Here is a 27,342-nt window from a genome sequence, read left to right on the forward strand (position 1 = left end):
AGAATTTCAATAACTTGCCTAAGGTACCAGAAAAAGTAAGCAAGCAATCTTGAATTTAAACTTAGAAAAGCCTAACTACAACTTGTGTCAATGTTCTTCTTCCTGGACCACAACAGTTTTTCTGTTATTTGATACTTTGCTGCTCTCAACATAAATGTCTTTGGATGGTGGCAAAGTTATTGCCATTATGAGAGGTGTTTTATGAATAATTTTGAAAATACACGTAAAAATGTATTTTGAAAAAATATATTAATACTTTCCTTTGGGTTTATATAAAAACAAAATAAATGAAAAGAAGTTTCATTGAGGTGGCAGTATGTTTTTTAGTCCCCAGTATACTGTTGCTCTCAGGACAAAGTACGGTTTTAAAAATATGTCCTTGAGAGTTTTAAATATTTTAAAAATTAAAATACATTTTAAAATCTTAACTGCATATTGTACTTTGAAGGTTTTTGCTATTTGAAAGATAATGCAGCCTTGTCCTTCAGGAATGTCCTACAAAATGCATTTTCAAAAATTTTCTCTTTTTTCCAAGAACATTGTTCACAATTACCTGGCAAACATTGAAGTCTGTCCTTCAGTTGCCTTTTAAAACATTAATTTTCATCTTATGAATAAGTCTTTAATGTACTTCACAATTAATTCTGATCTTTACTGCTATATAGCTCTAAATTTATTTCACTGAATAAATCTTTCATGTATTTTAATTCCAAATTATGGATAAGTATACTGTTGCTTCATTACTTTCCACAACATTCCCATTTAAATCCCATATTATTAATCAAGACATCAATTTCCTTACAAGTTCTTCGTAAGTAGAGAATTTCTGTACTGAATGAAGGTATTTACTTCCTGTATATTGTTTTCAAAGATCAATTGTTATTAAATTTGTATTGTAACTGACATGCTGAAATATACAAATATTCATATGAAAAATAATTTATCTATAACAGTAAAATAATGTGCTAAAACAATGGACAAAATATGAGTATATATAGTATCTCATGAATAATAAAAATAGTGCTAATACTGTTTCTCCTGAAAACTCTTTAAAATGCTAAGTGAAGTGTAACTTTTCAAAATAACTCTAGTCATTTATAGCTGTGGGATTAAATTGTTATATAACTCTTTATTTCCAGGTACAAAATCATACAACTATTATTTTCTGTCTTTTATTTTCATATTTTTAGGTTATTTTGAGCAGGATATTAAGACTGCCACTGTGATTTATTTATTTTATTTTTACTGTAAATAGAGAATTATGTCCTTAAGGTTTTAAGATTCCATATAGTTTTTTAAAAAAATTCATCTTTTCTGTGATTAACAATCATAGGTTATTACATCTAACACTTCTTTTTCTTTTCAACTTTCTGAGGTTAAATACTTCAACAATGATTATTAAACAAGAGATATTTCATTTTGATATTTTTGCAAGTTTTCTTCTATTTGCTTTCAAGATTGCATTGTCACATATTATGACATTTGTCATCTTTCTGTAAAAGGGTCTTCATGAGGAAAAGTGAAAGTCTGTTTTGAAGCAGGGATAAAGAAGATAGTCCTAAGTTTATTGAACTATAGGCCATTGACTTGAAGCTCATAGAAATTCCTGAGAAGGACCTGTGGGAAGAGATAATCAACTCTCTGATGAACATACAACTGTAAATGTTAGAGTTGGATAGTTAACTGCAGATATTTTGCCTGTCATATTTTGCTCCATATCAACGTTTAAATTCTGGGATCTCAAGTAGGTTCTCTTGTCCTTGATTTTTTTATAAATTCAGGCAGCAGAGATCGTTCCCCTTGGTTGCCAGAGCTTATTTGTATACTCAGAATGTTTTTGTATACCAGTTCAACTACAACTCATTCAGTGAACCAAACCCTATGGGATTTTCCACCCAGAATGATTAGAGGCCAGACAGGGGCTTCCATCTTGCCATGGGTAATACTGTGAGAACGATGCTGGGATGACTTGGGTGTTCTGGGTGATCAGAGCGACCAACCTGGCTTCCCTGCCCGAAACCACTTGAGAGTCCAGAACTAAGCAGTCTCCACTTTCATTGACATGGGCACAGAGACACCTCTGCATTCCCCAGTTTTTAATTAAGTATGGTTAACTTTAACCTAAAATTCGACCAGTTTTAAGAATGCAGAGAATTTATAACTTGCACAAAATAGATAATTGGTTGATACCAAGTACGTAAATAAGCCAACAAATAGTTGATGTAAATTGCCATCCCACTGTGTCTAACCAATGTATTAAAATAAATACTAAGAATGTCACATGTAAATTCATGCACTGCAGATACCTTTCTCCATTGTGCCCTTATTTATTGATACAGAATCTTAAGAAATAAATCAGCAGTAGAGACTTCACTTTGCTTTACTACCAAAAAATTCTGCTAGAATATAAAATAAAAATACATTGATTAGGGCCAGGCAGAGTGGCTCACACCTGTAATACCAGAAATTTGGCTGTCCAAGGAGTGTGGATCACCTGAGGTCGGGAGTTTGAAACCAGCCTGGCCAACATGGTGAAACCCCATCTCTACTAAAAATAATAAAAATTAGCCAGGTGTGGTGGTGGATGCCTGTAATCCCAGCTACTCAGGAGGCTGAGGCAGGAGAATCACTTGAACTCGGGAGGCAGAGGTTGCAGTGAACCAAGACCACACCACTGCACTCCAGCCTGGGCTACAAAAGTGAAACTCCATATAAAAAAAAATAATAATAATACATTGACTAAAACATACATTATTCCATATATGTCACAGGTTAAAATTGTTTTGCAAACTATGAGCTGTTTTCTTTCCTATATGATTTTTAATACTTTTGAATGATATTTCTATGATGTTTTATAAAAATAATTAACAGTCTAGGTTTCTGCTCTATTTTTCTGTACCCAGAGCAAGTGCTTTTTTTGATGACTTGTTTGCTTAGCATAATAACTACCACTAAAAGGCAATGCTATCAACATGCTTTGTTATTTGCATCTGAGTATTTGAAACCTAATTCTAAACAAAATTAGGTAAGTCTTGGAACTATAAACTTTGCCTAACACCAAGTCAAGAATTACACTGCTTATTAATATGTAGCCAAATAATGACAAAAATAGTATATTCTTTCAGTAAAAGGGCAACCTTAGAAAGGTGTGCATTAAGAAGCATTCTCATTACAATACAATAATTTCATTGTGTTCCATCTCAATACCTAGCTTTTCAAGGATACTTGACAGAAGATTACATTTTCCTAATGAAATTCTGTAAGAATATTAGATTATGGTAATTGGATTCAGGTCTCTTAAAACACAGTATCTGCATAAACTGAATATTTTTCTACCCACGTATGCAAGGCTTTGCATTCTGCATTTTGTGTTTTGGATTTGAAAAATAACACTAACATAACTTTTGCTGGGTCACTGTCATTCTCATCATAAACTATTTTTGGCAGATACAATGAGAGGGAAGCCACATTGTCCACTTAAATTAGGTAATGCACATATTCCTGAGGTTATGGTCCTAGCAATCATAACAGAAATCTCTGAACTAGTTCTTCTATTTTTTGACTAACATGTATTTGTTTGAGTAGAACCATGAGTGCCTGAGGCAGTGTTAAAGGTATCTGTTCATTACTAAGTACAACACCTTTGACTGGACCAGAGGCTCAAAATGATGACAGAAGTCATTGACTCACAATTTTCTAGAACTAATATTTTGTTAGGGATATCTAGGCCTTAGGCAGTGACAAAGATCATCTTGTCTTGTAATCCTGTATATCTGGAAGAAGTTTTGTAAAACTCTGACCCTAAAACTTCCACTTCATTTGCCACCTTATGTCCCCAGGTAAATGTACCCCAAATAAGGTTATCTAGTATTAGTTTATCTAATTGGCAGTACAGTAAATAACTTTCCAAAATTTTACTTCTGGTTTCCACAGGGAAACTAGGAAATAGAAAGGTTTTCATCCTCTGGTTATCCCTTTAAAGGAGTTTACTTCTGATTTTTATGACTGAATTGTGCACTTTCCCATGCCCTGTTCACATCACCACAGTTACTACTGCCTCCTCAAGCAGATGCACACAATTCTTCACAGCGCCGTTTATTCCTGAGTACACAGCTGCTCATATGGATGTAGGAATTTCACACTCTATGCAATGACGTTAATAGGCAGCAATATCTTAGAAGATATGCTTTAACTATTATCATTTGGCTGCCTAGAGAGATAAATTTAGGGAGAAATTTTCTCACTGGAGAACAGATTAGTGATGAATAGCCATAATATGCTGTGCAGGTGGAAAACAATGACAAAGAGAAAATTAATCTCCTCAATAACTATCAGTTTTTCTGTATATAATATATGTAAAGATCGTTTATAGATGAAATCACAAAGTAACCTTTTGCCTTTAGTGATGCTGATAATTATTAATAGAGCGCTAAATTTACTTCAGTAATATGTCAAGCAGTATATTAAGCAATTCTCATGTATTTAATCATGACAATAGCCTTGTGAAGTTCTTATTGTTCCTTTCAAAGAAGTGAAATAAAAGCACACAGAAATCATCAATTGCCTAAAGTCACATAGTGGAGCTGGAACTGGAACCTGTATCTCTTTGATTTCATTAAAAAGAATCCACTTCTCAGCCTCATTCAGATGAACACAAATTTTCTCAGAGATATAGTGGCCATGTTAAAAAAAATCACTAACCTGTTTACTCAATCAGCACCAAATAAAAACAACATTCAAATTGTATTTATTAGAAAACTTTATTTTAAAGCTAAGTCAGGCATGCTTTCTAAAGAGATGAAGGTTTGGAAAATGTGTTAGAATCTAATCGCTAAAATAATAACAATTAATGTTTGCTTGCTTTGGAGAGGACAATATTTACTCCTTTCAAATATTTCCCAAAATAACTGGCTAAAAGTAGATGAAAAAGACCAACCAACTGAGTACAGAAACCATAGCCTTTGCCACATGAAAATGATACAGCGAGAATGTTTATTTCTTATTTCTCTTGCTTTCTTAGAAAGGACTGACTTTATGTTCCATGCCCCAGGAAAGAAATGTGTGGGAGAGACATATCTGACTAATGCATTCAAGAAAAAAAAAGGAATGTGGTTGACTCAGTGTCTCCTAGGTCTTCTTTTGCATTCAACTGCTTTGGAAGACATATGCACCCTCTGCTGCTCCCTAGGTTAAGTTGAGAGTCTGGCTTTCACCCTGCAGGGGAGCTGTGTAGATGTCCAATGGCACTAGCGACTGCAGGACTAAGTCTACTTAATGCAAGGATGAAAGATTAGCAGGTCAATTTTGCCACATTAACTAAAGTTCTGATCTCTACTCACTATTATTTGTAATACACCCATCATTGTACCTTTCATTTTCCTGCCGTTCTGTCCTGAGAAAAGTAAAAAGGGTTGTACGGTTTCACAGTTTTTCTTCCATTTCTTTTCCTTTCTTTTTTCAGTCTCTTTTCTCCAGGACAGCTCAGTATCTTCTTGTTAAAAGAAAAACTTTAGACAAGTTTAACAGAGTTTATTTGGCCAAAGAACAATTCATGTATCAAATGGGGCAATGCTCAGAACCTGAAGAGGTAGACAGTGAACTTTTATAGGTTGAACACAGAATCAAAGTAGAAGCATCACCTGATTGGATGCATCTAGGTGTTGGCTCTACTGGGGCATGGTCTGAGCAATGTATGGCCTGTGCTTGGCTGATTCTCAGCTGCTCATGATTGGCAAAAATTTCGCTGTTTGTTACAAAATATATTCCTAAATTATGTTTCAGTTGTATACTTAGTAACTTCTGTTTATTTAATTTAACACTACAGTATTAACATGAAGCCTTGTGAATATGCAAGACTGGTATTGAGGGACTAAATAAGATTGAAGTTTCTGGTATAATACTAGTGAAAGGTCTTAGAAAATGAAGGTCATGTTGCATTTGAATTTAGCTTTTCACAGTGGCTTATCCATGGGAGATTAGCTGTTTTTAGAGGTTCAGTGCTGTTTTTAATGAGCCCTTGAATTATTAAGTGTGAGCTGTACAAACCTTAATAAGCAAGAATAGTGTTCTCTGCAGTTGACATTGATCTGACCTAAGGCATGCGATGGTCCCTCATGACTGAACATGACCCCACCGAAGCTGAACAAATTTTACCTAGCATATAAATTATATTGAATAAAAGGAGAATTTGATACCTGCTTTATGCTCACTTAAGCCAAGCAAAAATTCATTAGACAAGCATTTATGTCATTGAAGTATGGATTAACTTTCCCTGATTTTCCTGTGCTTCTCAGCCATTACCTCACATTAGAATTTATAATTGCGAAGGGAGCTAAGTTCCAAGTGAGAACTCCACAGTGTGACCAATGTCATCTAGATGGTGCCAGCTCAGATGTTGCACATTCTGCTAATCTTTATGTAGTTTGTAACCGCATTAAGGGTTAACAGGAAAACATCTAAAGGTAATAATCTTTAGCAACATACACATTGTCTTTAGTCAGACTCCCTCACTTCGTCTCAAACAGGACCTGGTTTGAGCCACTCTGGTTAAAGTTTTAGATTTCAGAGATGCAGGTTGTAGTTCTATCCACATAAGCTCAGTAGATCATATCATTGAAAAAAATAATAGAAAAAGAGACTACTAAATTATAAATCATTATCCATCAAGTTTGATTGAGGCAAAACAGCATGTCAATAAAATTATTTTAAGTGCAAACATTTAGGAAAGCAATTTTAAAAGCCTGAGCAGGAATATTCTGTCTCTAGGAATTTCTTTTCTCAGAAAATCTAAGACTTACTGGATTGATTTTAAAATATACTTTGCTCTTGGAATCAGGAGTAGTGAAGAGTGAAAACATAATAAATATAAGCTAATTAAACTGGAGGAGGAAATAATTTCCATATGAGAAATGTGATTTTGAAGAAAAGAGGAAAAATAGATTTTGGAGGTTAAGCCAGACAGACACGAAAGCAGACAATACACACCTGAGCGTAATTAATTTAAAAAAATTAAATAAGATAATCCTGTTTTGATTCCTGCTAGAGCAGAAAGGGTGGCTTGGTTCAAAAAAGCACATAACAGCAGAAAGCAAGCAAGATTTTGTTAACTGGGAGCTTCATCTTCAAAATAGACCAAAAAATGTTGAGAGGTATCTTCTTAAAGATATGATGAAATAAAGAGTTCATTTTTTCAAAATGGCAAATCACAATTTGAAGATAAGGACTATGTAGTTAGAGAAGTGCTTAGAAAGATTAAGTAGTTAGAGAAATACTGGACACATTTGAGAAGGGAAGACTTGTAAGATCATGGTGTCATATAATTGTATGATTATGGAGTGATTTTGAAGGTGACCCAGTGAATGTGGGTGGGAAAGTATTACTTTTGCTCTGAGGAAACAAGCACAGAGGAAATGAGACACCTTGAAAATGAGCCAGCGAGAACAATAATAAATTATGGCCATCCCTGGTCTGATGGAAAAACAACCCCTTAGTGGAAAGATTCAGACCAGGAATATGAAGGTGCATAATATTCTTTTGAATATTCATTGACTCTTGCAAAGCCAAAACTTGCTTATTTGTTCTATCTCACCAAGATGGCCTCACAAAACTAACACTAGAAAAGTTGATAGGAAATACAAACGTTTACTATCACCACAGAAAGGGAAAAATGTATTTATATCTGACAACATTGCTAGCTCTAAGTGTGGTAGAGTAAAAAAAAAAAAAAGTGAACTTAGATTAAACTGCTAAAAGCTCAGTTGAGCTTTCCACAAAGTATAGGGGGTAAAAAGAAAAAAATAATAAATTAAGGCATAACTTACTATTGCAGAAAAAAAAAAAGAGAATAGAAATAAATGCTACTTGAGGCTGGAAATATTTAAAAACTGAAGAAAGACAGCCAGGGCTTCGAGGTGTTTTACAGAGATACTGGTCACACACACACACACACACACACACACACCTATTTTTGCTACTATGCCCAATAGCACACTCACAAAAAAGAAATCTTAAGATCTGAAAACTAGTCCACAATCAGTGCAAATGAACATGTGCCTCAAATACCACTTTTTGAGTGAGGAGACAGCGTGAGTAAGTAGATGACAGTCCTGGCTCTAGCTATTGAAGAGGTACGTGCTGAACAGCCATCAGCATGGGTATCTAACTCAGGTATCTCAGGAAGCATCTGGAGCTTCCAATGTCAAGGAGTTTAATGTTTATAAATTAATTTTATGTTTGATATTTGATATTGTACATTTATATGTGAGTAAGAGTATTCAATTTTTTGACTGTAATTTTTTAATAAGCCCCATAAAGGGAAAGAGCTTAAATTCAAATGGGAAGAATATGTGGCTAACTATTATCAGGGTATTACAATAGTAATTATTTAATCTCATCTATTATTTCATCTACTACTACTTAATTTCATCCCATAATCTTTGGTGAAGTACATTGAAAATAGTGGTCATGCATAATTTGTGTTGAAAAACTGGGAAGAAATATTCAGCTTAGGGCTTAGCAAAACCTTTAAGTTACTTCAATGAATGACTTGTTCTAACCCAGTGCTTCTCCAGCTTTAATGTACATAAGAATTATCTAGGGATCCTGTTAAACTGTACAGTAATTAGATCTGAACTTACTGTGAAATTCTGCATTTCTAACAAGCTCTCAGGTTATACTGATGCTTCTGTTCTGCAATAGTAAGGTTCTAATCCATTCTGAAACTGTTTGAGTCAAAAGCTATCATCTTGCCACTGAATTCAGAACTATCACAGAAGAAATGCTGGCATTAGGGCAGTGCCTTTATGACACTTGGAACAGGACTTTTCTAATAAATCACCCCCATCCTCTACTAAAGAGAGCTGCTACAACTAGGGCTGATTATGGGATTAATTGTTTGTGCCTACAAGTAAAAAATAATCTGAGGAGTGTTAGAGAAGAGTTAGTTTCCATTCCTCATATTTCAATAAAAGAGGAATATATGTAAAGACATACCTACTTCCTGACACAAGAAATAAAGGCATGGAAAGATTATACTCTGCTTTCTCCCCAAACAGAGAAGTGACACATTTGCTTCAGGTTCAGGGTCTTCCAAGCCCTGCAGAGCCACCTAGCCTGCAAGATGCCTGCGTTCTCAGGTCTGTAGCGCAAGCTTTCGCTGGCCAAGAAGGCCATCATTGTTCAGTCCGACAAACATCAGGTGGACCGTTCTGTTTAACACTGAGGTGAAACATTTAAAGTCCAGGTGTCTATATTCTTTTTAAAAAAAAATTATAACATTTTAAGTTCTAGGGTACAAGTACACAACGTGCAGGTTTGTTACCTATGTATACATGTGCCATGTTGGTGTGCTGCACCCATTAACTCGTCATTTACATTAGGTATATCTCCTCATGCTATCCCTCCCCACCTCCCCTACCTCGCAACAGGCCCCAGTGTGTGATGTTCCCCACTCTGTGTCCAAGTGTTCTCATTGTTTAATTCCCACCTATGAGTGAGAACATGGCGGTGTTTGGTTTTTTGTCCGTGCAATAGTTTGCTGAGAAGGATGTTTCCAGCTGTATCCATGTCCCTACAAAGGACATGAACTCATCCTTTTTTATGGCTGTATAGTATTCCATAGTGTATATGTGCCACACTTTCTTTATCCAGTCTATCATTGATGGGCATTTGGGTTGGTTCCAAGTCTTTGCTATTGTGAATAATGCCACAATAAACATACATGTGCATGTGTCTTTATAGCAGCATGATTTACAATCCTTTATAATCCTTTGGGTATATACCCAATAATGGGATGGCTTGGTCAAATGGTATTTCTAGTTCTAGATCCTTGAGAACTAGATCCTCGCCACATTGTCTTCCACAAGGGTTGAACTAGTTTACAGTCCCACCAACACTGTAAAAGTGTTCCTAATTCTCCACATCCTCTCCAGCACCTGTTGTTTCCTGACTTTTTAATGATTGCCATTCTAACTGGTGTGAGATGGTATCTCATTGTGGTTTTGATTTGCATTTATCTGATGGCCAGTGATGATGAGCATTTTTTCACGTGTCTGCTGGCTGCATAAATGTCTTCTTTTGAGAAGTGTCTGTTCATGTCCCCATCCTTTTTGATGGGGTTGTTTGTTTTTTTCTTCTGAATTTGTTTGAGTTCTTCATAGATTCTGGATATTAGCCCTTTGTCAGTTGGATAGATTGTAAAAATTTTCTCCCATTCTGTAGGTTGCCTGTTCACTCTGATGGTAGTTTCCTTTGTTGTGCAGAAGTTCTTTAGTTTAATTAGATCACATTTGTCAATTTTGGCTTTTGTTGTCATTGCTTTTAGTGTTTTAGACATGAAGTCGTTGCCCATGCCTATGTCCTGAATGATATTGCCTAGGTTTTCTTCCAGGGTTTTTATGGTTTTAGGTCTAACGTTTAAGTCTCTAGTCCATCTTGAATTAATTTTTGTATAAGCTGTAAAGAAGGGATCCAGTTTCAGCTTTCTACATATGGCTAGCCAGACTTTGCAATGCGGGCTCTTTTTTGGTTCCATGTGAACTTTAAAGTAGTTTTTTTCCTATTCAGTGAAGAAAGTCACTGGTAGCTTGATGAGGATGGCATTGTATCTATAAATTACCTTGGGCAGTATGGCCAGGTGGCTATATTCTTAAAACCACACTCATTGAATAGCTTTATCAGCAATAAAGATGCCATTTTCCCCCATCTATCCAATTCTAGTGTGTTATGTCTCAAAAAGTTTCAAATTCAGGAGGGAAAAATAGAAGTGTTCATTAGTTACCACCTAAAAGACCAATGGTAAATATAATAGGTGTGAAATGCCTCCTGATCAGTTCTTTATCAGAAGAATGGTTTTTCTCCTGACTCTAACTGCCACTGGGCTGAGTCCAGAGACCAGATTTTGAAAGAAAGAAGTAAAAAATAGGGTGCTCCTTTCTTTCTCTGGATTTTCAGTGAAAGAGGACAATTGTGGTAAAGTGATGAAGCTCCCCTACTTAATTGTTGCTTTGTTTATTAGTCCCCAATCTTAGCAACGGGAAAGTTTTAAATGTAATGAAATATGCACTGGGAACCTGAGCACATGGAGCAAATGCTCTGTTTCCCTTGAACCAGCACAGAGAAAGAGTCAAGGTTCATTGAAGAATTTTGGCTTCTACATCAGTGCCACACCCACCAAGGTATTAGAAAGATTACATGGACAAGAAATGAGAACCTTTGGGGAAAGCAAATAGTTACAATAGAGATGCAATTCTATGCCCCCGATCTCAACCTGTTTGTAGGGAGCAGGCAGCCTAGAAATAATCGCTTACTTCACAAAGTCAATAGGAAGTGCTGACTAAATGAGCAAAAGGTTACAACCCTGAGATGGAAAAAAAAAAAAAAAAAAGCTTATGAATGTGAAGACTTTAAGATCAAAGGCAAATGGAGAAGAACCACAGATCCTAGCAGTAGGTGTCAGTATGTCCTGCAAAATACAAACAAGACCTGTCCAGAGTAAGTGGCTACTTGTCTGGCCCCTCATAGCAGAAAATAGCACAGATACAAAGGATGTTCACCAATGTGAGGTCCTTTTTAACCACAACAAAGGCACAGTAAGACCCCTGATATACACGGTTGCCATTTTGGGGAAGAGAAGGCGGGACACAATCTGAAAGAGACTCATGTACATAAAAGGAACTATTTAAACCAGCACTGGTGGGGAGTTGAACTATGAATAGATGAACTATGTTAACAGGAAAAGACTGATACAGTTAACCAAAATATGTATCTTTAGAAGTGGCATGAGGTTCAGAAGAAATATCGGATCTGCTATGGGATAAATAGAAGCTACATTTTCCATATTGACCAAATATGAAATAAACTGAGAATGAAAATATATTAGGGATAAAATATAGAGAACAATCTAATATAGAGAATCTAATCTCATACTAAAGGTATTTTAGAAATGGACAATGATGAAAATGAAAGGCAGGAAATTTTGAAAAATAAGAATAAAAGTTAAAGAAAAATGTGGATCTTAAAACTGTTTTTGCCAACCACACACACCCACAAAATTTATGTATTTAATTATTGTTGTGAAATTCAGCATGTCAGTAATATAGGAATTATTATAAGAGAATTTATAAAGAAAAAGCAGATTATCCATACTATGAACAAAAGCATATGGGTCTCAGAATCCTTATCGGCAAGAATGTATGTTGGATGACAATGGAGCAAGGCACTACAAATTCTGAGAAAAGTTTTTTTCTACCTAGAATTGAAAACTTTTACAGATTGTCAACAATATCTAAGCCAGAACAATGGCATTGCAAATTTCCAAAAATCGGAAATTTGTTTCTGGCACATCTTTTCCTAGTAAATTAATTATATCTCTCAAAAAATTTTAAAAAGAGGAATAAGTCAAGAAAAGGTTTTGAAATTCAATCAATAATAATTCTGAACCTGGAGATCATTGGAAGAAAATTCCAGAATAATAATCGAAGCAGGAAAACAGAGTTCTCTTGAAGGGATGTCATGGGCATTTTTAAAAAGTCATAATATGCATCAGAACAATTATATAATTAATAACTACAAAAAAGTAGTAAAGCAGATTAGAAGGAATTCAGTGAATTAACCATTTTAGTAAGTGTATTAAGTATTAATTGATACATAGTTAATGTTATATATCTAATATTTAATGAATAATATAATTGAAACTGATATGATATTAATAAGGAGAATCCACAAAACTAAAGGTTAAAATATAAAGCAAATTAAAATGTTGCATTATTTGGAGGAATGAATGGCATCTATGTTAGTCCAGGTAGCCAGAGAAGTGGATTCCATGACAACATTAAACCTGTATTTTATTAGGATGAATGATTGTAAGAGGAAATGAGGAGGAAGCTGGGATGACTGAAAGAGCATTGAGAGGGGAATGCAAGTCTGACTCTGACTGAAGAAGAGGGAAGTAAGACTGGTGGGAGCATCCTTGACTGCTGAACAGTCGAAGAAAGATACAGCAAGTGCTCTAAGAAGACCTTGAGCCAAAGCAGTGATCAGAAGAGTCTCATGTGTCCCAGACATGAGCCTACCTTAGTGAGCATCCCACACTCAGTCATTGCCCAAGAGCAGCCCCTGCAAGCCTGGCACCGTAGCTGGAATCCTTGGTTAATAATATATTCCCTACAGTTGAAGGTTTACAAGGGTCATTCTCATGGTTACTAAAGCATGGAAGAAAAACAATTTGGTCCTAAGAATATTCAATGTTTACCGGTCTAGTGATGAAGACATGGTAGTCAAAGAAGAACATGTAATCCAAGCACACCTCTTGGCTTTGCAGTAGAAAATCTCATGTAGTCATAATCAACTTAATCCTCTTCAATTGCTTTAAAATATAAAAACAAACCACACAGATTTAAAAAGTTAGTATGTTACAGAATAGCTGTTTTCTTACAAATGTAAAAATAATACTACAAATGTCAGAAATAGAATGGCAGAAGAGGAGCAAAGAAGGATTGAGGAATAGGACAATTACAGTCTCATCTAACAAATGAGATGTCAGGAGATCATTTCTGTTGTAGACATAGAAAGAAATGTGGCTTAAATGTTTTACTTACTTTAATAATTTAACAGAAAAAAATCACACTGCATGATAATGTTTTAGTAAGAAAGAAAAAGTGTAGAGTGGGTGATATAAATAAAATCTTAATCGACTAGAGAGATAAATAGTGATTTAAGAATATTACTTAGTGTTATGGCTGATTTACCATAACAGAAAACAAAAATAATTATTTTAAATATATTACTTCTGTCGAGTAAGCCTGGAGGTTGGGAAGGTTCAGTTTAGAATATTTTTGTTCTTGATTATATAACTTCCTATATAATAGATCTGCCTATAAGAATATGATTTTTTTTTAAGTTAAGGAAGAAATCGATAACTTTGTCATCCAGACATAACTATATTTTATACTTAGTGTTGAATTTTTGTATGTTAAAATTATGTAATTGGCCTTCTAAAGTAGATATTGTTTTACAAACTGAATTTGCAAACTCAATTATTGAACATATTTAAACTCTAACATGTTATCTTCATTTCCATTAGCACTTACAACTACATACTGTAATAAAATCCCTCACATGTCATTTTTAATAAAATGTAATTGTCTCCTTGTGATGAATTCTAAGAAATATTATTATATTAAAATCATAGGCATTTTAAGAGACATTTTTCCTCCAAATGTGTGCATCATGTATTTCCTCCATTCTCAATCATGATATATCAGAGTACCTGATTCCCACCTGTTACTAGATATTTTTGGTCTTTTCCAATGGGTTTCTTATTGTTATTTTTATCGCATTCCCTTTTCTTTGATAATTAGTAAAGTTCAATATCTTTCATAGGTTTATTGGCTGTATTTTATGTTTTGAGTATTGTGGGATATATATACACACACACACAAGGTATATATACGTATATGTATATACATATGTATAGTGGGATATATCTATATCTATATAGATATAAAACCTATTTTTTCTATTACAATGCCCCTTTCAATTAGTTTTAACATGTAGACAATTATATTTATAAGTGCCCAAATCTATCAAGCTTTCCATTTGTATTTCCTTCATTTCTTCTGACCCTTGAAAGACAGTCTCTACTCAGGATATCTGCAAGCTAAGTTGTCTGTATCTTATAGGTGTGTTTTGTCATTAAAGGCAAGTCATCGCCTTGTTGGATGCTCAGACCAACACAGTACTGCTATGTATCACAAATCCCATGTATGAGTCTGCCAGAACACTCTCTCTCCCGTAACAGCACCGAAGATTGCGCCTTGGGACTGTCTGTGTGCTTCCTGGGAAGTAAGCTTAGAACTATCAATCTGAAGGTATTATTATTCTAAACACACTAATCAAAATTTCGTAAGTAGTTTCTGAAATAATTAGCCATATATTTTTCTTTTCTTTTCTTCTTTTCTTTTATTTTTTTCTTAGAGTCTTTCTCTGTCGCCCAGGCTGCAGTGCAGTGGCGCGATCTCGGCTCACTCTGCAACCTCCGCTTCTCAGGTTCAAGTTATTCTCCTGCCTCAGGCCCCCGCTGAGATTACAGGCACCCGCCACCACGCCCAGCTAACTTTTTTGTATTTTTAGTAGAGATGGAATTTCACCAGGTTGGCCAGGCTAGTCTGGAACTCCTGACCTCAGGTGATTCACCCGCCTCGGCCTACCAAAGTGCTGCGATTACAGGCGTGAGCCACCATGGCCGGCCAATATATCTTTTCCTATCTCCTTTTGCAAACATCTCCTGCCTTCAAAAATCATGTGCTTTACACTGTGGATATTGTCCATAATGGTAATATATTCTGTTTTCTTTGGCGTTCAAGGTCACTTGAATTCAGTAGGAATCTTTTTCCTAATATGAATTTTAAATTTTAAAAAATGCAGGAATAATGTGATTTAAAATAAAATATTAAAAGGAAAAACTATTGGTGAGAAAATCACAAAGTATTGAGTGCTGAGAGCAGATAGAAAATGGTTTGTATGAAAACTCTGTCTTTTTTAATCTTTCTGATGAAAATGGTAATTTGGTTGCTTACATCTGACAAATTCAAGAGTATATTCAAGCATAATGGATTTAGCCTTCCCTTTTTATCTGGAAGAGAACACAAATTGTGATACAGTCTAAGATTCAGAGGAAATATAAATCCTCCTTCCTTCCACTTACCTTTATTTATTTTGAGAAAGGAAGATCCCCTTCTCAGCAGCCCTGTGTGCCTCTAAGGAAAGAAAATTTATAAGGTCATTTTATTTTAATGATTAGCAATGCATATCAAGCACCAATACGTATATGCCATGGAGACAGAGTTTTTAGAAAAAAAATGGAAGATCATCACGTCATCTCAGATGTGTAGAGACAATAAACGTTGTTAGAAATATTCTTGCCCTATTGTATAGGTAATGCTAAGAGAAATAGGAATTTTATTTTTTCTAGGAAATGCTTTTCTAACAAGTGAGAATGTCTACAGTGGTTATTGTCTACATGGTGAATTGCAGGAGAAGAAGTTTTTAAAGTGTGGGGACTTCACAGAAACACTTACGTACCTGGGTTGAATACTCACACTATGAACAGTGCAGCAAAGGTTCTGGGTGTTAATATATGACAGTGCAGCAGCATCGTTTGGGGAAAAGCAGAAATGTTACTCTTAAAGGAGAAGTTTATTTGGCCTGGATTAAGGCAAGATGATGATCTAAACTAATGAGAATGACTGATCTTGTGATCTTTTAATACCACTCTATCTGTATCCTGGAGCAAGTTACAAAACATCTCAGAACATTCTGAACATTATATTCCTGATCTTTAGAAAAGAAGTAATACTACCTGATATTAATAATACTTATCTTGTAATTTGCTGTTAGCCTTAGAAGCAATACATGAAGTCATTTGTTTGTTACAAAAGCCAAATCTAAAAATAGCATTAGTTTCTAATGGGATCATTATAACTATTATTGTTCATTTTGGATTTGTATACAGTCTTGTATATTTCATAAATTATGTCATTAACTTCTGGCACTTTACACATGGCAAATGTAAGATGTTTCCTCATTTTCAAAAAAGTAATTTTTAGTTGTGTCTTTTTTCTATTTCATTTTCTTTTAAAGAAAAAAGTAATGTTACACTGATTCATTTTAATTCTCTGTGAAACATTATCTAAAATTGCCTTTTCAGTGAAGGTTCAGTCTGTACTTTTATTTCTGGTATTACACTTAAGCAAGGAATACACTTTTCCTAAAATCATCTTGCTTCTAGAAATTTGATCCTGAGCAATCTTCTGGAAAAAAAAAAAATCCTAAGTAAAAACATACTATTTTAAAAATCAAGAGATGTGCCGATACTCAGAGAGGCTGAAATACCAAGTGAAATTCATACCCTCTGGCCAGATTTTAAAAAATACATCATTATCTCTGTAAATTCTTTTTAGACGAGAGAGAGAGAGAGAGACAGGAGAGAGAGAGACCCTTGAGAAAGTTCTGTTTCTTTCATGTTTTATCTTGGATGCCACCAGCCCCCTTTCTGGAAGTGTGCTAGACCTCGTTGATGAAGATGCTGTAAAAAGTGCTGGTTGTGGGTGCTGCTACCAATGCCTTCTGCTGCCCTGGCTGAACTTGACTGAGCTATGCCAACCTCAGGAGCAGCAGGTACATTTCTCTCAAGCCTATGATCATAGACTTCTTATAACCTGCAATGACCAGAGATGCTCAGTTGGCCTGGCCTTAGTTTGTTTTGCTCACCCAAGAAAGAAGGAGTATTATGAAAAATTGAGGTCAAAAAAAGGACCAATGTGCTCCACTGCATTTATGTACTGACACCCATTCACTCACCTACATTGGTTCCATCCTTCCTGTCCATTGTTCTGAAGAATAAAAACCATATCTCTGTACCTAATATAAAAAATAATACTAAGAGTAAAGAATTAATGAGTGCCTACAATGTATCTGACACCTACAATGTATTTTACAGCCAGGCACAGTAACTCACTTATGCAGTCCCAACACTTGGGAGGCTGAGGTGAGTGAATCGCATGAGGCCCAGAGTTCAAAACCAGCCTGGGCAAAGTGGTGAATCCCTGTCTCTAAAGGGGAAAAAGAAACAAACAAGCAAACAGACAAATAAAAATAGCTGAGCATGGCGGCATGCACCTGTGGTCTCAACTACTCCAGAGGCTGAGATGGAAGAACCATTTGAGCCCAGTAGGTCAAGTCACTGTGGGGTGAGCCCTATTCGAGTCACTTCACTCTAGCCTGGGTGACAGAGTGAGACCCTGTCTTAATATAAAAAATAAAAATAAAAAATTTATAAAAGGATTTTACATGTATACTTCCTGTAATTCTCACAACAACCTTGCAATGGAAGTATCATTGTTGTTCCCATATTACAGATGAGAAAAATAAAAAGTAGCTTATTTAATGCCAAATAACTATTAAAGTGATTTTTACATAAGAGGTATATAAAAATAAGGGATTTCTTATACACTTGTAGGAAATGCCTAGGTTTGCAAGGTTCATGCTGATGGCATGATAAATTCTATATATTTTTGACATGGTTTGGCTGTGTCCCCACCCAAATCACATGGGAGGGACCCAGTGAAAGATTATTGAATCATGAGGGTGGGTCTTTCCTGTGCTGTTCTCATGATAGTGAATAAGTCTAACGAGATCTGATGGTTTCATAAAGAGGAGTTTTTCCTGTACGTTCTCTCTGTCTTGCCTGCTGCCATGTAAGATGTGACTTTTGCTTTCTGCCATGATTGTGAGGCCTCCCCATCCATGTGGAACTGTAAGTCCATTAAGCCTCTTTCTGTTTATAAATTACCCAGTCTCGGGTATGTCTTTATTAGCAGTGTGAGAACAGACTAACGCAGTAAATTGGTACCGGGAGTGGGGCATTGCTGTAACAGTACCCAAAAATGTGGAATCGACTTTGGAACTGGGTAACAGGCAGAGGTTGGAACTGTTTTGAGGGCACGGAAGAAGATAGGCAAATGTAGGAATGTTTGGAACTTCCTAGAGACTTGGAGGGCTCAGAAGGCAGGAAGATGTGGGAAAGTTTGGAACTTCCTAGAGACTTGTTGAATGACTTTGACCAAAATGCTGATAGTTATATGAACAATAAGGTCCAGGCTGAGGTGGTTTCAGATGCAGACGAGGAACTTTTTGGGAATTGGAGTAAAGGTCACTCTTGCTATGTAAAGACACTGGCAGCATTTTGTCCCTGCCCTAGAGATTTGTGGAACTTTGAAAATGAGAGAGATGAATTAGGGTATCTGGAGGAAGAAATTTCTAAGCGACAAAGCACTCAAAAGGAAGCAGAGTATAAAAGTTTGGAAAATTTGCAGCCTGACGATGGAAAAGAAAATAAAAACTCATTTTCTGAGGAGAAATTCAAGCTGGCTTCAGAAATTTGCATAAGTAACAAGGAGATGAATGTTAATCACTAAGACAATTGGGGAAAATGTCTCCATAGCATGTTAGAGACTTTCACGGCAACCCCTCCCATCTCAGGACTAGAGCCCTAGGAGGGAAAAATCGTTTAGCAGGCTGAATCCAGGGACACCCTGCTGTGTGCAGCATCCCAGACACTCCAGCCTGGGCTAAAAGGGACAAAAGTACAGCTTGAGCCATTGCTTCAGAGAGCACAAGCCCCAAGCCTTGGCAGCTTCCACGTGGTGTTGAGCCTGCCAGTGTGCAAAAGTCAAGAATTGAGGTTTAGGAACCTCAGAGGTGTGCTGCAGGGATGGAATCCTCATGAAGAAGCTCTGCTGTGGCAGTATGGAAGGGAAATGTGGGGTCAGAGCCCCACATAGAGCCCCTACTGGGGCACTGCCTAGTGGAACAGTGAGAAGAGGGTCACTGTCCTCCAGACCCCAGAATGGTAGATCCACCGACAGTTTCCACTGTGCACCTGAAAAAGCTGAAGACAGTGCCAGCTTGTGAAAGCAGCCAGCAGGGAGGCTGTACACTGCAAAGACACAGGGATGGAGCTGCCCAAGGCTCTGGGAACCCACATCTTGCATCAGCGTGACCTGGACTTGAGACGTGGAGTAAAAGGAGATCATTTTGGAGCTTTAAGATTTAATTGCCCCGCCAGATTTTGGACTTTAGCCCCTTCATTTTGGCCAATTTCTCCCATTTGGAATGGGTGTTTTTATCCAATGCCTGTTCCCTCATTGCATCTAGGAAGTAACTAACTTGCTTTTGATTTTATAGGCCTATAGGTAGAAAGGACTTGCCTTGTCTCAGATGAGACTTTGGACTGTGGACTTTTGAGTTAATGCTGAAATGACTTAAGACTTTGGGGGACTGTTGGGAAAGCATGATTGGTTTTGAAATGTGAGGCCATGAGATTGGAGAGGGGTCAGAGAAAAATATGGTTTGGCTGTGTCCCCACCTGAATCTCAAATTGTAGCTTCCATAATTCCCACGTGTCATAGGAGAGACTTGATGGGAGGTAATTGAATCAGAGTGTGTTCTTTCTCATGCTGTTCTTGTGAGAGTTAATAAGTCTCAGGAGATCTGATGGTTTTATAAAAGGGAGTTCCCCTGCGTTTGCGCTCTCTCTTGCCTGCTGTCGTGTGAGAGGTGTCTTTTATCTTCCACCATGATTGTGATGGCCTGCCCAGCCACGTGGAACTGTGAGTCCATTAAACCTCTTTTTCTTTATAAATCACCCTGGCTTAGGTATGTCTTTATTAGCAGTGTGAGAAAATGCAAATATAATTTTAATCCTCAAAATGACTCCTGTAATAGTGTGTCGAAGTGCGTGTTCATTTTTGAAGACAAAGAACAATATGCCAAATAAACCAAAAATTGTTTAATTTCCTTCCCTTCCAGGATGGTGCATTTCAAATTCTGATGGGCATTCTATTCCAATTTATTAAATTGGAATCTTGTTAAAAAAATACAGATTCTACTTCAGCTGTTCTGCAGTAGTTCCTGAGATTATGCATTTCTGGTAATCTGACAGATGCTGCTGCTCTGCAGACTACATTTTTGTAGCAAGCCTTAGTATATCTTTGGGTACAACTTTAATACTTGGTTCTATATTTCCATGAAATCCTTGTGCTATAATATGAAAATATATTTAGTTATTGCATAAGCCCATTAGCATTTAATAGGGCTACATCATTCAAAAAAAATTATAACCCCAATTGGCTATCTCATGTATTCACAACATCTGCTTTTTAACTAAATTATGAGACCAAAAATGGAGCAAAGCAAACATTTTGTCACTGAAAATACCAGTGAGATGCCCAAAGGAAACAGAAAAGTATGTACCATTAAAAAAAAAAAAAAAGAAACTTGGGATTATACGTTTTTTAAGTGCAAAAACATGCATAAAAAATTACATTTTTACCCCACAAAATCACAAGTATTCACTTAAATCAATACCATCACTGCCTATCTAAGTCTTAAAGGATAATTTGACGGCCTATGTATGATATAGGAAAATAGTTATTTTTTCATGTATGGTTCTCAAATCCTGTTCTAGTTCTGTTACGTAAGTTCTATTAAAGTAATACTAGCACAAAAACTGTTTTTGCATTCCCAACATTTGCCTGAAATTGCCCACTCCCAAATTAGACTTTAAAGGAATTTCATGGATATTTTAGTTCAAATGTTGCATTTCCTTCCAGTCATCCAGATTCCCCATGTCGAATTCCCACCAGCAGTACTGGTACTCATATGATCACAAGGATGGAAGTGAGGCAAAAGCACAAAGGGTATCAATTGTGTCATAGTATTCATAATTAGCCACTTTGTGGAAAAAAAAATCACTGCCTTACAAAGATACCTGAAATTAGTTTCGCACAATGACCCTTTTCTGCACCTGTATTGTCAGCATCTTGGGCTCAGCTGGAGAGTGGAGGGCACTCTGTATTGGAGCGCAGTCAGAAACCAGTCACACCTGCAGCCTCATGAGTGATGAGCATTGAAATAGAAATTCCCAGTGTCACAGTTAACCTTGATAAACTATGATCATTGAACACTCAGTTTAAGTGTATATACAAATACATAGCAAACTTCATGGAACTCTTATCAAAGCTACAAATTGAGCTACTGAAATTTGAGAACAAAGACTAAATTCGGTAACACTAAATTAGCCCAGGTACACTTCAAAATGTACTTGGGCTAAAAAAGGAAATGTCTGATATACAGTTGGTGCAGTTTATTTCTATTTTCTTTTTCTCTTCAGTTAAGAATACTTAGCACTGATGAAACAGTTGTGAATGGTTTACCCTATTTTACTCTATAATGTTTAGCAGTGATTCTCCACCTGTATCATATATCGCCTAGATGGGTCTTTAAAACACAGGTTGGTGGGCCTCACTCTGTTGCATTCAGTCGGCCTGCAGTGGGCCTGAGAATTTGCATTTCTAAAAGTCTCTTTTTGTCTTGATGATGCCACTGGACCCTAGATTACACTTGGAGAATTGTTACCTTAAAGTGTACTGTCAAATTGTGCTCTCTAGATCAGTTAGCCTAATTTGTTTTTAGTTTGCAAACTCTTGTGGGGTTTTCTTGTTGTTGTTGCAGGTTTTTTGTTGTTGTTGTTGTTTGTTTGTTTTTGATGGAATCTCGCTCTGTCATGAGGCTGGAGTGCAGTGGAGTGATCTCGGCTCACTGTGTTGTTGCAGTTTTAATGATATTTATGTTTTCTATAGATTCAATTAGAAATCTTTCATTTAAAACTTTGTGACTATGTTATTCCAGCTAATTTTCATGTGTCCTGTTATTCTTCTAAAATAATCTACGTTGTTAAAAATTGAGAAGAAAGTTAAAATGTATCCTCTTTTTTTTGTACCTGACAGGCTTTAGAAATTTATAAAAAATTTGCTAATTATATAGATAATTGTTCATAATGGATGATATAATATAAAGCAGTTGCAAACTTAAGAAAATGAGAAAAAGGGTTCCATGTTAACTGTGGACAATGGCTGCAGAGGGCGGTATGGATAGCCTATATCCATAGTGTCCTCCCTACCAACAGGAACATAATTATCAATCAGTGTTTGCTGTGGAGTCAATCATGTTGGCCATGAGTACATCTGACATCGCAAGCTCTCTAGACTATACCATCAGTCTGTAAGCTCTACCTATTATATGATTCCCCCTCTAAGGTACCTCTCTGTGAAAAGTACAGCTCTAATGCTGTCAGGTTTCTGTACATGAAGAAGGAACTTGGTAAGATTGAAAATAGGATGAATGAAAAAGTAATTCCAGTTGTACAAGAGAACTGGTTGTACCATATGTTAGTGGTTAACCTGAAATGACTTCTTCAAATTATTGGTAAACTTATTCCGGGAGAAGAGAAATTTTTAGGACTCAGGGTTAGTCCTGAAAAACTGAGACTTCTGGCTGGAGTTCTGGGTCCTAGGGATTTGGGGACATCTTAGTATTTATGGATTCCAGTGAATAATTCAAAGCCTTCAAGATAAAGTAAGTTGTTTCTGATTCAACCTCAAGAAATGGGTATATTTACATATTCTACAAATGAGAAATAAAGCATTGTAGTTGCACATTGTGTGAATTGTATAAAAAACCTCTAGAGTCTGGACCCATAACTTAGCTTCTTTGAAATTTTGAGCAGGTTCTACTTTATTTACAACTAAATGTCAACAATATTGAAGAATAAAAATAGTCATTACTGTAAGCATATGCTACGAGAACAGATTTGGAATACAAATCACTACATTTTCTTCTGGTTTTATCTACCTTCTTAATCCCCAGATTGCCTCATTATTTTACAATATTTAATGTTATAAACTGGATATTCAGAACTAGATAGTGGTATAAACCAGTATGATAACATTTAATTCACTTTGGTTATACCCACATTTTGGGGAATCACATTAAACAAAGTAGACCCCCCAAAAATGACAAAGGGCAAGTCTTGAGGCTAATTTTGGCTACACAAACTTAAACGTATGAATGAAATATGTGGAGGTTATCTAGAAGAAAAATTTGTCTTTGAGTCAACACAGCAGCTTGAAATCTTTTCTTTTAAAGACACTGGAGTTGTTGTTTAATGGGTATAGTTTTGGATCTACAAGATGAAGACGTTCTAAAAATATGTTTCACAAAATTGTGGGCATACTTAACACTACTGAGCTATACATTGAAAAGGGTGAAGATGGTAAATTTTAGGTAATGCAATTTTTCTTCACAATAAGAAAATCACTGGGATCTAAAAATTCACATGCTAACTTCTTGATAGAATCCTGTCCTTAAAACCCCATGAATACTATTACTGTTTTTTACTCAATAGTATATCATAGAAGTTATATATCCATCAACACAGCAAAAATTATTGTTTTAAGCCCCTGCTTTGTAAAAGGCATGGTTCAATTGTATGTATGTTATAGACATGAACAAAACTGTTCCTACTTTCACTAGGCTTACAAAACAAATGGACGTTTCTTTTTCTTTTCTTTGTTTTTTTTTTTTTTTTTTTTTTTTTTTTTTTTTTTTTTTTTTTTTTTTGTTTTTTTTGGCATGTTTTGCTGCTGTTGCTGTTGTTGATGTTGTTGTTGTTGTTGAGACAGAGTCTCACTCTGTCGCCCAGGCTAGAGTGCAATAACATGACTTGGTTCACTATAACCTCCACCTACCAGGTTCAAATGATTCTCCTGCCTCAGCCTCCCAAGTAGCTAGAATTATAGGCACCTGCCACCACGCCTGGTTAAGTTTTGGATTTTTAGTAGAGACAAGGTTTTGCCATGTTGGTTAGGCGGGTGTCGAACCCCTGACTCAGGTGATCCAAGTGCCTTACCCTCCCAAAGTTCTAGGATTACAGGTGTGAGCCACTGGCCCTGTCCGGAGATTTTTTTCCACGTGTCATTTTGGTATATGTCATCTTTTTAAATGCTGTCCAATGTTTCATTGGATGAACTTTGTTTTATTTTCTCTTACTGTTGAATACTTTGAAGCATTCCACTTTTTGGCTATTATGAATAACACTGAAATCAATACTTTTAACATATATATTTGAGCACATGTGAGAATCTAATTCTTTAAAATAGGTGTAGACATGCAACTGGATACAAAGGATTTTTGCATTTCAAATTATCCAAGTCTTTGCTGTATTGTTTTAAAAGTGCTTATACCAATTTAATCTCTTATTAACTTATATGTAATTCCTTATTACAACCTTAACAATGAACATCCACAACCTCATAATAATTGTACATACATCAACACCACAAATTACCTCTCTTTTTTATAATTAATTCAATTGATATCCATATATGAGGTAGTATATTTTAGTAGTAAAAGGTAATGTTCTTTCTAATCACAGTGTAGCTATTAAACAGGCAGCATCAGCATCACCTGGGAGCTTGTTAGACATACAGAATCCTGAGCCCCAACCCAGATACAATGAATGATAATCTGCATTTTAACAAGATCCCTGGCTGATGCAAATGCAAATGAAATTTTGATAAGTGCTGATTTAAGATACGCAGACCTAGGTTTTGGTCTTGTTATACTGCATAAATACTTTACATCTGTGTGAACATGGGCACCTCAATATATGATAAGTTTCCATATCTACATAATGTGAACAATAATATTACTTATCTCATTTGGTCATTAGGTGATTTCAATGAAATAATATTTATAAAGTAGGTAGCAGAGAGTTTGGCATGTAATAATTATCGAGTAAATATTGGCTTGTATTAATTATAGTGAATCCTATATTTAGCATATTATTATTATCTGATTAGTATCTATTTTTTGCTGACTGCTTGTTTTTGACATTAACTACTAAGATTTTTTTAACTGAATTTAGTAAGGTTTCCTGTATTTATGACTTACAGGTTTTGTGTACTAGTATAAATAGAACTTTCCTTTTCTAATATTACATATTTCATTGGAAGAACATATAAATAAACTCAAAATTTATTACATTTATATGGTTTTAATTCTTTAATCCTAATAAGTTATTTTCCAAATATACTTGCCATGAAATTTATTTATTATCACTGCTTTCAAACATATTAAAGATAAGTAAACATATAGCCTGTTCAGCAGTGTGTGCTACTCCTCTTACCGTGTCTCTTTACACTGTGTGTGTGTGTGTGTATGTGTGTGTTTCCCTGGGCCCTTTTTAAATGATTCAGAAGGTCAGGACTTTAACTCTTTCCTAGAAGGGTTACTTTAGTACACTTTAATAAATCTGTCTTCTGTTTTTCCCACTTTATGTGGAGCTTACATTTTTCCAGGTTCAGTTTTATTTCATTACTTTTAGCTCAACAAGGTTTTTCTTTTATCAACCTATTGAGAGTAAAAAAAAATGGATACACATTTATTTTTTTCATTTACTAAACACTTTCATCACCTCTGGGGACATGTGCACAATAATGCTGACCTCCCACAGTTAAGCATTCTGTTCACTCATTACATGAGGTATTTCATCTCTGATTAGCATGGAGGCCTACCGGGTACTTTATTCATAAATGATAGGCATCTTCCTTTTTAGCTTCAGGAAAGTTTTCTTTAAATCTCCATAAGCATTTCAGTGTTGCTTCCTTATTAAAATGAACGTGTTCATGTTAATGATTTAGAATTCCCTATGGAGAATAAAGAGATGGCAAATTTTATTCCATGATCAAGACGGGGAAAAGAGGGGCAAGCTACTAGTAGGTTCTTTCTGATTAAAAATTTCTTTATATATACTTTGGAACTACTCATAATTTAAGATGTGGACATATATATATGATTCATATTGCTCTTCTTTTATTAGAGGAGAGTATCTGTGATTTCCAATTTTATTTTCAAATTACTTCCCCCACTTTCTTTTTATTTGAAACACAGATAATCTATAAAGTTATATTCCAGATGGTAAGTTCCTCATAGGAAAGGAAGGACACAGAAATAGGTTTTGCCTTTGGAAGAGTAGGGGAGGAAAAGGTGGTAGCCATAGGGTGGGTAAGAAGAAAATTAGAATGAGTAAATAAATAACAAAAACCTGATGGTCAGGGACTTGTGTGGTGGTTGAGAATTCTAGGTAGCCACAAAGACCAAGAGTGCCTTCAGCCTCTTGTCAGCTCTTCCCTGGGCTACCACCAGATGTTCATGAAAAAGTCTAGGTTCATGTTAGGGGACCTGAGAGAACTCTCAATGGGGCAAGTGCATAAATGATGGTTAGTTTCTGCTTCAGCATAGGTGCCAACTACTGAGGTCTTCTTCCATACAAAGAAAAAACATCCACCACCAAGGGAAGAGCAGAAATTATTTCACTGCCGATCACCACCACCCACCACCTGTTCCTGGCAAGTTTTGCCAGTGTGCTAGGGGTAAAGATAAACGTTATCTGCATCTGGGTGATGGGCAAAGAATTGCCACAGCAGAATTCCCAGGCAAAAGTCAGGATCAACTAAGTGAAGGGAAGAAAACCTATGCACAGCCTTCTATCATCAATGATGCTATGCAACACACTTTGCTCCTGGGCCAGGGGCAGTGACCTGTGACTACTAGAAAGGATGCAGGAAATAGATTTGAACATAGGTTTCTGGTGACACAAGACAGAATGTAGCTTCCATAGTGGATGCATAAGGATGCTGAGAAAAACTCATCCTTGAAGTTCACATGGCAATGCCCTCCTGTAAGTGACAAGTTCCAGCAGTTCACACATAGGCAGAAGAAAAGCAAGTCTGCTTAGAAAGACCACAATCTTTGTATACGGGCATTCAGTCTTGCTGAAATTAGAACATAGCACTGAGAAAAAGTGATATTGTACTTCAAATCTCACTCTTTTTTAAAGTAGCAGTAGTCTATCGCTGGAGAAATTTGAGGTCTGTGGTGCAC

The sequence above is a fragment of the Piliocolobus tephrosceles genome, chromosome X, assembly GCF_002776525.5.
Source record: "Piliocolobus tephrosceles isolate RC106 chromosome X, ASM277652v3, whole genome shotgun sequence".
Taxonomy (NCBI): domain Eukaryota; kingdom Metazoa; phylum Chordata; class Mammalia; order Primates; family Cercopithecidae; genus Piliocolobus; species Piliocolobus tephrosceles.